This window comes from Cebus imitator, unplaced genomic scaffold (genome assembly GCF_001604975.1).
Source record: "Cebus imitator isolate Cc_AM_T3 unplaced genomic scaffold, Cebus_imitator-1.0 Scaffold303, whole genome shotgun sequence".
Classification (NCBI taxonomy): Eukaryota; Metazoa; Chordata; class Mammalia; order Primates; family Cebidae; genus Cebus; species Cebus imitator.
In genome coordinates, this window is record NW_016107618.1 from 1,439,861 (window position 1) to 1,452,694 (window position 12,834).

A 12,834-nucleotide genomic window follows, 5' to 3' on the forward strand; every position below is an offset into this window, starting at 1 on the left:
TTCTTTCTTTCTTTCTTTTCTTTCTTTCCTTTCTCTTTTTTCTTTCTTTCTTTCCTTTCTCTTTTTTCTTTCTTTCTTTTCCTTCTCCTTCCTTCCTTCCCTCCTTCTCTCTCTCTCTCTTTCTCTTTCTTTCTCTTTCTTTCTTTCTTTCTTTCTTTCTTTCTTTCTTTCTTTCTTTCTTTTCTTTTCTTTTCTTTTCTTTTCTTTTCTTTTCTTTTCTTTCTTTCTTTTGTCTTCTTCCTTCCTTTCTTTCCTCCCTCCCTGCCTTCCCTCTTTCTTTCCTTCCTGTCTTCCTCTTTCTCTTTTTCTTTCTTCCTTTTTTCTTTCTGTCTCTCTCATTCACTCACTCTCTTGCTCTTCCTTTTTGTATCCTACTGAGTCCAGCTGATTCAATCAATTGGTTAAACTGATCGCAATTGATTTTCTTTTGCTTCAGCTTTGGTTTTCTACCTGTCTCTGAAGACACACATAAATAATTTATTTATTTACTGTATTCAACACCTTCAAAGATTTGACAATAGCATTAATGGGCTCCTGAAATTCTTTATAGTCAAGGTCCAAAATCCTCTGAGTCCTTAGCCATTTTTTATTTAGCTGTATTTTCATCCTCTACCAGCCTGGTCACCCTCTTCCCCTGTCATTCTAGGTTTATATCGTTCCTCTTAAAACTGAGGCTTTTCTTACAAATGCACTCTGAGCATAGTGAGGCTGTTCCTACCACAAATCCTGTCGAGTCACACTGCAGAGTGATCATAAAACTCTATAACGCATCAGGACCAGGAATAGTTAGCTTAATAGTTATGAGAAATTACATGTTAAAAGTATGATTTTCAAATAAATTGGTGCTAAAGATTCACATTTGAATCAGATACATCTTAAAGACAAGGCCATTCTTCTGTTTAGGTGAAATAGTTTCTACACTGGCACCTAAAATGCTACTGAATTATTTGTTGTTTTTCACTGATCAGATGTATAACATTGGAAAAGTCCTTTAAAATTGCAATGCATATCTTTTCTAATGGGGAACTAGACGAGAATGAATTAAATTTCTCATTTATTGAGTGAGTACTGTATACAAGGTACTATGGTACCATATAATCACCTCGATTTGTTCCTGAAACTAGTCCACAAGTGAGAGGGAAGCTAGGCAAATGTCCAGCTAACATTGGTACACAACAATTTGAAATAAGATAAAAGAATTCAAGCACCATGAAGGTATATATTGACTCTGAAAAAATATTCTTTGAACAATTGGATGAATGAGCCACACACAATGAAACCTGAGGAAGAAGAATTTGTGTCCCTTCCTGTTTCATATCTCAGTGATTTTTGTACTGGGACCCCTTTTAAAGAGTTTCTTTCCTTTGTATGGTATTACTTAGAAATTTAAATATTCCTAAGATGTAACTTATTAGACACATAACTTTTTTTTTTTTGTAAATGAATTATCATGGCAGTTGCAGAGAGCTGAAGAATGTAAAGCATCTTGCTAGCAGGGAAGAACAGACAAGAAGAGGGAGAAAATAAGGATTAGAAAAGCAACTGTGGACTGACAGGAGTGAAAACTCTATTAACTTCCCAAATATCCTAAGGTTGTTGATTCAGCCCCAGGTACCTGAACCCTGAATTGCTTGGAGTGTTTCTTCCTCAAGCACTGCATGTGTTTTGAAATTTCATTGAAAGTCACAGAAAGCTTGGGATAATGAAGCTGGAGCTGAGATCAAAGTTTGATAATTTTTATTCATAAAATGGAAGCTAAATAGAACCTGTTGTTAACAGATTCTATGCAAGAAATGGAAGGTCTCCAAGAGCCAGAGGTTTGACTGGGTGAAATAAAGAAGGAGAATGTCACAGCTGAGTTTTCCCCCAAGCCCTTTGTAATTCTAACCACATAGGTGTCACAGGAAGTGACTGACACTGGTCTGAATTGCACAGAAGTACTAAGTAGGGAATAATATGAGCTGATATGGTTGAATAAAGCATACTTTAGAGAATCAGTGTAAGTCTAGCATATAACTGGAGGGGTTGAGATTGAGGAGGAGTGCTATTGTACATGTATGTAAGATATTTTTAATAGTATAAAATAGCTTTTGGACTCAATGGTCTAGTTTGGACATATGCAATTACGTACGCTCAAATAAAGTTATATTAGTATATTGGCAGGAAAAAGAAAAGGTGTTATCTGATGAAATTTAAAAAGGATAAAGTAACTATTATTACTCTCTCGTAATAAGGGTTCATATAGCTCTTGGCATGTAATGGATGGAAATTATGATCAATGGGGCCATGAGCTATGCAGTGGGTGGTGGTGCATGTTATAGGGATGTGATCATGAACATTCCACATCTCAAGAATGATTGCAAATTTCTCTCATTTAATCTTAGCTTTTATGTGTACAGCTAATTATTTTCTTATAAGAAATGGGTGCTAAGAAAGTTGTCTGCATGAGTCGTGCAATAAAACCACTTTTTCCTTTTTACCTTTTATTATTTTAAAGGTATTCAATATTTCTTAACACAATTATTGCATTTTTTGATTACCCCTAACCTTTAAGTTTGTAGCCTTCCATGTTTGCTATTTTATGCTTGCTTTTGGCCATTTTATTCTCATCTGAATTTCACCTGCAAACTAATTTGGTGAAAGATATCAAATTAACCATTTTTATTATTTATCTCCAAAAATCATTTGGAGAGATGGCTATTTATACCACAGGCTAATTTTAGTTTTCTGAATGATTTATTAATTTTAGTTATTATACTTCTGGGTTTATTACTCATGATTACACTATGTATTAATGAGCCAGTATTAGCACATGACTTTGTAATAAAGCTCATCTAGCTTCCCTCATCAAGAAGACAGCAGAGAAGACAGAAACTTCTCTGGGCAATGTATGCTTTTTATTTTAACCCTTGAGAATAAAATTCCTGATTATAGATGTGGTTGGTATGCATTAGCTTTAACCATTGGGTTTGTCGACATATGTGATGAGTGAAACTGTGAGATTAAAGATAAGAGAAAGAGACACATAGGAAGAAAATGACACATGATGGCAGAGGCAGAGGTTGGCATGATGCACCTGCAAGGCAAGGATGCCGGCAAGCACCAGAAGCTAGAGGAGGCAAGGAGCCTCCCCTGTAGGTTTCAGAGGGAGCATGGCCCTGACATCCTCTTGATTTTGGATTACCAACCTCCAGAACCACAAGACAATAAATAACTTTCTGTTGTTTGAAACCACCTAGTTTGTGCTACTTTGTTATAGCAACCCTAGGAAAGTAATACAGAATGGAGTTAGGCTCCAAGCGTTAGCCAAGTGTAGGCAGTTTTCCTTGGTCAGATTGTGAGTCATATGAGAGAAAGAAAGTGCTCGAGGGTCATTTTAGATCTCATGACTTGGTGGTGCAAGGAAAACTCAACAAAAAGATATTGAAAGTATACAGCTAGATACCCAAGAAGAGAACAGTTCTGAGTAATGCTGTAAGGAGTGCTTCCATTGAAGGCTCCTAGTTAAAGACTTTCATGATTTTCCCAGAAGTATAATGAAATTTAAGAAAATAAAAATAAAAAGATTTTGATAATTTTTTTTGTGATGAGGGTTTCCCAAGAAGCCATGATCACAAGAGAAAGAGTCTGCTTAAAGCCTTAACACAACCATATCAGGGCCTATGTAAAAATTCTCCTGCCCTTGCATCTGCTTTACCTCCTCTGTTTGGATCCTAGAGAGGTAACAAATCCACCGTAGCAACTGAAGGAAGAGATACCGAAGCACAAACAGGATGAACGGGAAGAAGGCAATCATTCCTTCTCTCTTCCCCCACCATAGCTGGTCAGTGTGAATCAGAAGCAAATCTTTAACACTGAATTACATCCAGGGTTGGCATTACATCGGGCAGAACATACTCAATGTACCAGAACTGTTTGAGTAAAGGCTTCTTAATTTTTTTTTAGTTTGAATGGAAAAATCATGGGATCTTCCCTAGATTCCATAAAAACTGGGGAAGCAGGAGGCAGTGAAGGGTGGAATAATCACCTGTGAATTGATATGTAAATGTAGATTTGATAAATGAATAAAATTATTTTCCATTCCACATTATGAGTCTTGTTCATTCAAAGTATTAGAAACACTAAACATTTTATACAAAAAGTTTCTTTTAGGCATTATTTTATTCTGTTCTCATGAGAGGCCTAAGAAGTTCACAGATACTGATATTGAGTAGCTGAAAGGCATGGACAGACTTGCCCACAGTTTGACATGGAGATATTATTTCTCTCTGCTTTCAGTGATAGTGATTATAGGTATTTTCTCCTTGCCATTAGTAAACACACTACCTTTGAAAACGTTAGATTTTTAATTAGAAATTCAAATAATCACCTTTCATTCAAGAAAGGAAAAGAACACTTCTAGAAGACCTACAATGTCATGAAACTTGAGGGATTTTTACGTTTAAGGTTCTTTTTGTGATCATTTTTCAGATTGGGATTGTATGTTTCTGATTAGTTTTTGGAGTCCTCTTGAGCAAATACAAACTTCCAACTATCACAGGCTTTTTAAATGCAATAAATATTTTTTACTCGCATTTTTAATCAGCATTATTGAAATACAGTTAACAGCACATGTTGAAATGTACAATTTGATAAGTCTTGACATAGGCATTCATCTTTGAAAACATCACAATAATAAACATAGTCATCAATTTCCAAAAATTTTCTCATGCCTGTTTGTAATTTCGTCCCCACCCCCAAACACGTAGCACTTCTCTCTGTGGGAAGGTTTTTTAAATGGCAGTTTTCATTTTTTTAGTATATATGAGGCTATGCAAGCTATTTCTTCTTCAGCAAGGAAGTTGGCCATTTTGTCTATCATCAAATTTATTACCATAAAGTTATTAATATCTCTTTATAATTTTAATATCTGTACAATCTGTAATGATATCACCTTTCATTTCAGTTATTAATAATTTATGTGTTTTCTTTTTTTCTGATCAGTATGGTTAGTAGTTTATTGATTTTATTGATCAATAACCAGATTTTGGTTTTCATAACTTATGTTCTTCATTGTTTGTTTCCTATTTTATTAGATTTTACTCTGATCTTTGTTATTTTCTTTTCTATACTTCAGATTTAATTTTCTTTTATTAAGGTGAAATCTAAGACCTTTCTTGTTTTCTAACATAGGTGTATTCATGCTTAAGTTTCCCTCATGTATTACTTTGGCCATGTTAGACAATTTTTGATATGTGTATTTTCATTTTCATTTGTTACAAAATACTTTCTAATTTGACTTTGATTTCGTCTTTGACCCATAGGTTATTTAGTAGAGGGTTATTCAGTTTCCAAATATTTGAGGACTTTCTAGGGATCTTTTTGTTGTTGATTTTGAATTTAATTTTATTGTGGCCAGAGACATTATATTGTATGATTTGAACATTTTTTAGTTTTGGAAAAGGCCATAGTATAGGAACTTTTCCTCTTCCTATACTATGGCCTGGAAATTCACTTTAGGAAGTGAGCGGGAGCATGGGAGGCATTGTTTCCCACATTTTAGCGATCCCTGTCCTTTGTTGCCTGATGCCCAATGTCTTAAGCACTACTGTTTTCTATATTTGGTCCAGATTTTCAGTTGTTTCAGACAGGAAGGTAAATCTGGTCCCTGCTACTCTATCTTGTTTAGAAGCACAAGTTTATATTTAGGATAAATGTTGTTTTTATGTGCTTTCAGTGAAGCTAGTATATCAGAATTCTTGATTCAGCTCTGTGTTTGTAAACCAAACAGTGGCAAAGTAACAGGAAGAATCCATAGAAAGTGGGCAAATGATATACTTGGTTATTGTCTGCCAAGAGGAGTCTGCAGTTTGGGGGAAAAAACATAGTGAAATTTACCAAATATACAAAATCAGACCACAAAATGGTTAATAATAATAATTAGACTTCTAAGGACACTATGAGTACAAGTCTGTAGTTGATTGTAGAGATACAGTGATATAATAGGCAAGTTCAAATGGAGACAAAGGAAGTCTAGGGTTCTAGTTTTTGTATGGACACTGTGAGATATTGGCAAGTGACCTAACCCATATAAGTATCATTAATAAAAACAATATGGTGAATTGGATCTAGATTTCTGGACAGCATTCACAGAAGTTCTGATCTAAGACATTTGAAGTGGGGCCTTCAAATCTCTATTTTTATAAAGCTTTATACAGTTTATATTGATGCAAAACTGGTTTGGGAGTCCACTGATGAGATGAGCTCTTAAATTGCTTTTCAGCCTTAGTCTTATCCCTATTTAACTTTTAGTAATATTAATAATAGCTATCATTTGTTGGGCACTGCATATGGATCATCTTGGGTGCCTTACATGCACATCCTCAAGTCCTCTAGTTTTACACAGCAGATCTTATTATCCTTATTGTCTGAAAGAAGGCTGATCGTTCTTTCTTAGGATAGCCTAGGAATTTACCCAAGGCCACATATGGGGTCTGCCTAGAAAATAATAAACATAAATTTTATTTGTGATCTGGCACAAAAACTTGCTCTATTTCATCATGTTACCTATCAAAAGACTAGCCTGTGTATCCTAATATTATCAGTTCCTGCCAGTCCAGTTTGTCAAAGGTAAAAGATTGTTTTGTAAGAAAGTGTCTTAAATATTCTAGAGAAGCTTAAACAGAAGTGATCTACAGATAAAGTAAAAGTAATTTTAAAATACTAGCACTTTATTGAATACTTATGTATGCTAGGCTAAGGGCTGTATTACATTATTTATTTCAGCAATTTTTTTTCCCATTTATTTTATTGCATTTTAGGTTTTGGGGTACATGTGAAGAACATGCAAAATTGTTGAATAGGAACACACGTGGCAGTGTGATTTGCTGCCTTCTTCCCCATCACCTACATCTTGCATTTCTCCCCTTGCTATCTCTCCCCAGCTTCCCACCCCCTCCCTCCCTCCCCTATTTCCCCCCAACTGACCCCAGTGTGTAGTGCTCCCCTCCCTGTCTCCATGTGTTCAGCAATTTTTATGTGTCTGAGGGTTTCTTAGGGACAATTTGTATATTATCTATATATATTATAAATTAAATACATATACTGACTTAAGCCCTTTATAATACCTTTAAAATATGATACTTAATGTCCATAGGTAGTTTATATGTGCTTACTATTTTCACGTATATCCCCTTTTAGCCTCTTCCACTTATCATCTCTTTATTTTTTCTATTAGTTTCTTTCATTTTTTCTCATTTTCCCCCTTTTTATAATTCAAGGCAGTGCTTAAGAGAAGGCCCCGCTGTGTGCTTATTTCTTGTTTTCAATTTTAAAACACTTGATATTTCACTTTGGAAATGGGTAGAAACATTTTATGCCATCCAGATGTGAAGAAAGTGAGTTATACGGCTCAGGCATACAGATATTGCTGTGAACGCTGTGATTCAGGTGAAGTAGAAAATATTTGTATTTCAGAAGTTTTACCAAGATTCAAAGGAAGAATAAAATTAATAAAAATGAAAACGTTTTATATCCTGGCCAGATCTTTCATAAATATTTGTAATATTTATTTGTAAAGTACTTTGAGTGTTTGGGGCAATGCTTTGGATTGAGGTCACTGATTTAAATTCTGTCCATTCCCTCTCTTTCCTACCAATTGCCTTTGTCTCCTCTCCCTCTATTTAATTGGAGGTTTTCTCAAACTTAAGCTGATCTGAATGGAGTTACAAAGTAAAATTAACTAATTCCCTTGAAAGAAGTAGGGGTAGCAATACTTTAGAAAGCTTATTAATTCCTCTTTTCACTTTGCCTCCCTGCTCTGCTCTCAGACCTCACTTGGAACCCCTGGAGAAGGAAAATTAACAAGCCCCCTGAAGCTGAACCACTACAGCCTTTCAAGGGAATTGGTTAATTTCACTTTGTTGCTCCATTTGAAGCAGCTGGGGGTACTGGTCTTGAGGGAAATAATAGGACCTAGTACTTGAAATCCTTTACATTTTTAAATAAAATTCTACTAAGTTTTCTCATCAAACTAAAAAATATTGTTCACCATATGTGTACATCACTGGTTTATATACTGACACAAGCTATTCATGCATCTTCCTCTATTTTCATTTCTTAAGCCCATTTGAACCTTCCAAATTCTTTTGGATTCCTGACCGAATAATTTCTTTCCTAAGTGTCCAATGATTGTGTTTAACAGTAAGCAACAAATAGTTAAATCATTTCTTTTTCTAGTGGAATTCTGACTAGAGTGCCCTCTGTCCCCCATCCCCCCCACTCCCTTTTCAGAATCCAAGATACTTTCTTTGGTCCTTGTTTAGGATATTCAGTACTGGTTTCTTAAAGCAGAAATATTCTACATCATGTCTTTATGCTTCACGCAGAGGGCATCACAGAAAGAAATTGGACGGTCCCTGGTAGCTCTCACAATCCTCTCGTTCCTGAATTCTCTTAACACTTCTGTAACATTAACACACTTTCAGATTCACAACCCATTCTTTTTCTAGGTTAATAAATTCATTGGATATGAACAGTTTCACACTGTACTCTGGGGGCATCCTAGTATTAACCTCTTTACATTCTGAGCCTTACCCACTTGAGTCTTCTCAGTTCCTCTCAAAGATATTTTTATGATGGAGCTTCATCTTTTGCCCTATGGTGACTAAATTTCCTCAGTTCTCACTTGTGTAGAAGTCTCATAAAAATCCTGCTCATAGTCTGAAATGAATTGCTTTTTGTAGAATGGCCCTTCAAGTAGCTCCAGACTGATGGGAGCAAACAAGATGGACTTGCAAAAATTAACATTCAAAAATATATAGTGTTTAAAGTAACGAAAGTATCACCCACAGGTACTGGACAGTTGGAGCTAGATGCTTATTTTTGATATTAATCACATAGGTTTCTGTGGATCATCCCTTGCTGTTGCATGCTTTTGTGTTGTGAATGTATTAAGAAGTATTTTTGAAAATAATGGAAAACTCCAGTTTTGACGCCAGAGCCTCTGACAAGTGAATCTGTTCTCATTATCTCAACATCTATCTTGGCTTGTAAAAATCCTGCAGGTTTATGATGCATCACGGTATCCTTCACTACCTCCTCTTGTTCTTAAACATAAAGCTGCCACTTATGCTAGAACAAGCTTGATAAGATTGTCCTATAGATCCAATTCATTTAAAGAGAACATCGCTGCAGACATTAACATCCTTTTGCCGCAGCTCTTCTCTGCCCGAGTTAGAATATTACACCTGAGAGTTAGAAGGATGAAGTGCAGGTACACTATATGCACAAAATTACCACTCACTTCTAAAGGGTTAGAGCCTTCAATATCAAGATATTCATTCCAATATGAACAGAGGAAAAGTGCTGTTTTTGCACTTTCTCAAATGAGGCCATGGACTTCAACCATCTACTATACTATCCTTCGTAAGTGGACGATAAGAATAATAATAAACCATGGTTCATTTTAGATGTTAACCCATATCTAAATACTTGAATGACCTTCTCTCAAAGCTGTTTTAAATAAATGGTGTATAAAATACACACCAAGAGAGTCATAAACGGCCAAGGTGATATTTGAGGCCTTATGGGAGGTACTCATTTCAAAAATTCCATGCTCTGTCACCTCTAATGATCTTTGGCTCTTCATTTAGCAGAGAGTTGGCTTTTTAATGAACAAATGCCCTAACCAGTCTAGATGGCATTCTTATTATGGTCATATATTTTGGAAGTGTGATGGGGAAGAAATTGATATAAGAAGGTGTAAGAGAAGGAAAAGAATACCCGAGAGATGGAGGGCGTACATGTCCCCATCAAAGTGATAATAAATGTGGTGGGATGCCAATGTCTGGGTAGTGAATGCCAGTTGATGAATGAAGCCTCATATTTTGTTCCCCAAAACTTTAAGGATTCTGGATGTATCCAAGTGTTTGTTGTATATGTCTGATAGGCACACAGGTTAGCCCATAATCAGTGTGCATGTATTTTTTCATATTGGTTATAGAAATGTGAATGTTTCCTGGGGTTATAAAACAATCCTGGGGTCTTCTGAGATATCCCAGGAAGTGTGGGACCAAGTAAACTGCTCCTAAACCTCTTGGAATGTCTTGGATTCTTGTAGTGAGGAAAGGAAGAGGAAAGACTAAATAATTTGCCAGGTTCTGCTAGTTGTCTTGGCCTGAGAATTGTCCCCTTACAGGTAGTCCTGGTAGAGTTTAGAGCACCCTTATTTTTCCAACTCTAACCACCTCAGAAGCTTGTTGACCACACTGGAATCCTGGTAAGACTTAAATATGAATATCTTAGCAGCACCATGGGCTTCAAAGTCAGGCAAGAAGAGGAAATACAAATCTTATTACCTCTAACTCAGGTGGTCTGTGTCATGAAGGTCAGGGGCATTTGATTATCTTCAGTGATTGACTGTGGCCCCTAAATGGCCCTATTCCACATGGAAGCATGTTTACCTTACATTTGAAACAAAATATTGAAAACTAAGGTTTATGTTAGCTTTTTAAAGTACACTTGCATAGTTATATTTGGTTTATGTTAGCTCCTGTAAGCACACTTGCAAAATTATATTGGATAAATCTTTGGGTGTTGAAGAAAGCCACGTACCATTTTAAAGCATATTGTGTCAGACAACATGGTTCCTGTTATACCTAGAGGAATTATTAGCTTTTTATCATCAAGCAAAGACATTTGCTTTTGTACTGTATAGGAACTCTGGACTAATCAAGAAGCACAAATACTTTAATATAATTCCATATGACTTATGTGTCACCCATGTGTAGAGTAGACTTGCATGTATATTTTCAGCATATTAAACTTGCTTCCAGTATTTTTTTATTTTTTTAATTGAAGAATGTATTTATTTAGATTATTGGAAGCTAAAGAAAGGTAGCTTCTAGAAATTCCTTTCCATGTATAAGTCTCCAGATCCAAATAGCATTTGTTAAGCTAATATACTATATCAACTTCAGAAACCCTGCCATTTTGTTTATTTATAGTAAGACATGAGCAGATATACACAGCCATACACTTTGTTTTTTATTCTGATACGTGTTTAAAACCTGTGATGTCAGAAAGATGAAATCAGGTGTCTGACAAGAGTACTGACCAGGAAATCTGTAATTCACAAGTGTTGAGAAGGAAAGAGTTAATGGGATTTTTTAATATGCTGAATAGGGCTTTTCTGCTAAACAGCACTACATTGTCTGGGAGCAACAGCTCTTGAATATTAAAACAGAACCATTTTGTCTTGTTCTGTTGCCATGGAAGAAGAGAAAGTGATTTTAGAAAAACAAACAGAAAAAGTCTTGAAGAAATTAGATCTGAAGACAGTTAGCCTGGTGGTATTCCTTTTGCCTAAACTGTGCATATGTGTAAGAGGAGGGCAGGGCAAATAATTCATCCTTCCATTGTTTGGAAGACAGGTTAAAGCTCTCATTGCTGTCCTTGAGACAGTGCAGGATGGTGGTGCTAAGGTAGGATGAAACTAGTATGTAGCTAGTATCCACACTGGGGCTGTCCTTTCATTGGGTATTCACAGGTGCATTTACTGCACCACCTTAGAGGCAGCACAAGTTAGTTTTTGCTTTTATGTGGCCATATTTTTGTTCTAAGAAAGAAAGTTTTAAAAATTATTTTATCTCAATGGATTGGAAATCTTTATGTTATACTCCATTAAAAAATAAAAACAAGTCCAAGATCTCAGTGCTTTAAAACAATAATAGTTTATTTCCTACTCTGTCAACTAGGAGAGCTGTGGCTCTGCCCTTACATATCTTCCTTATTTGGTGATCGAGACTAAGGAAAGGAGTCTTATCTTAGTCTTGTGGCAAAGGGAAAGAACAGTGACAGAGCCATGGGATGGCTCTTGAAGCATCTACACAGAGGTTGCAGATACCACTTTTACTTACACTGCATTGGCCATAGTAAGTTACATGGCCAAGTGTGATGTAAATGACCTCTTCAGGCCGCTGAGTATGCCTTTCCAAAGAGAAGCATTTCAAGTCACATGGCAAAAGATAGAGGCACATGACCTTCTTTAGGGAGGAGAATGAAAATACATAATTTAGATAAATCATGCCATCTTTATCATCCTTGATCTGTTTTGAAGCCTTCTGAAATAAAATGTGATACATCGGAGGCTGTAGATCTTGCTTCTTAGGTGTATAAGAGGATAGATAAGTTAACAGTGATTCCTAAGGTTTAGAGTTTCTGAGGATCACCTAAAGAAGTTGTTAAAAATGCAGGTTCTCTCAGCCCAAATGCCCATCAGTCAAAGAGTGGATAAAGAAGTTGTGAGATACATATATATACATCTATCTATCTATCTATGTATCTATCTATCTGTACACACACACACACACACACACACACACATACACACACACCGTGGGATACTACTCAGCCATAAAAAAGAATGAAATAATGGTATTTGAAGCAACCTGGGTGATGAAATAATCTGTACAACAAACCCCTGTGACATGAGTTGACTATGTAACAAACCTTCACATGCACATGTACCCCTGAAACTAAAATAAAAATTTATAAAAATGCAGATTTTCAATATCACCTCTCCTCCATCTCACTCCAACTCTCAGAAGTTTGCACAGAGATCCAGGAATCTGCATTTAAAGAAGAATCTTCATGACATTTTCTGAAACACTGACCCAGATGAGCTCTGTCTTCAGTCATGTGGTTGTGCTGTAAAAACAAACAAGTAAACAAAAAACAGTATCCAGGCCAGGTGTGGCGTCTCATGCCTGTAATCCCAGCACTTTGGGAAGCCAAGGCGGGTGGATCATGAGGTCAGGCATTCAAGACCAGCCTGGAAAACATAGTGAAACATTG

The 12,834-nt window shown here is 36.1% G+C and overlaps 1 long non-coding RNA gene across 1 annotated transcript in view; it reads right to left on the reverse strand.

Annotated features, from left to right (window-relative positions):
- The window catches only part of LOC119467544, a 123,989-nt gene that overhangs the window by 106,851 nt on the left and 4,304 nt on the right, over positions 1 to 12,834 (reverse strand). The gene's annotated exons all lie outside the window — the stretch shown is intronic.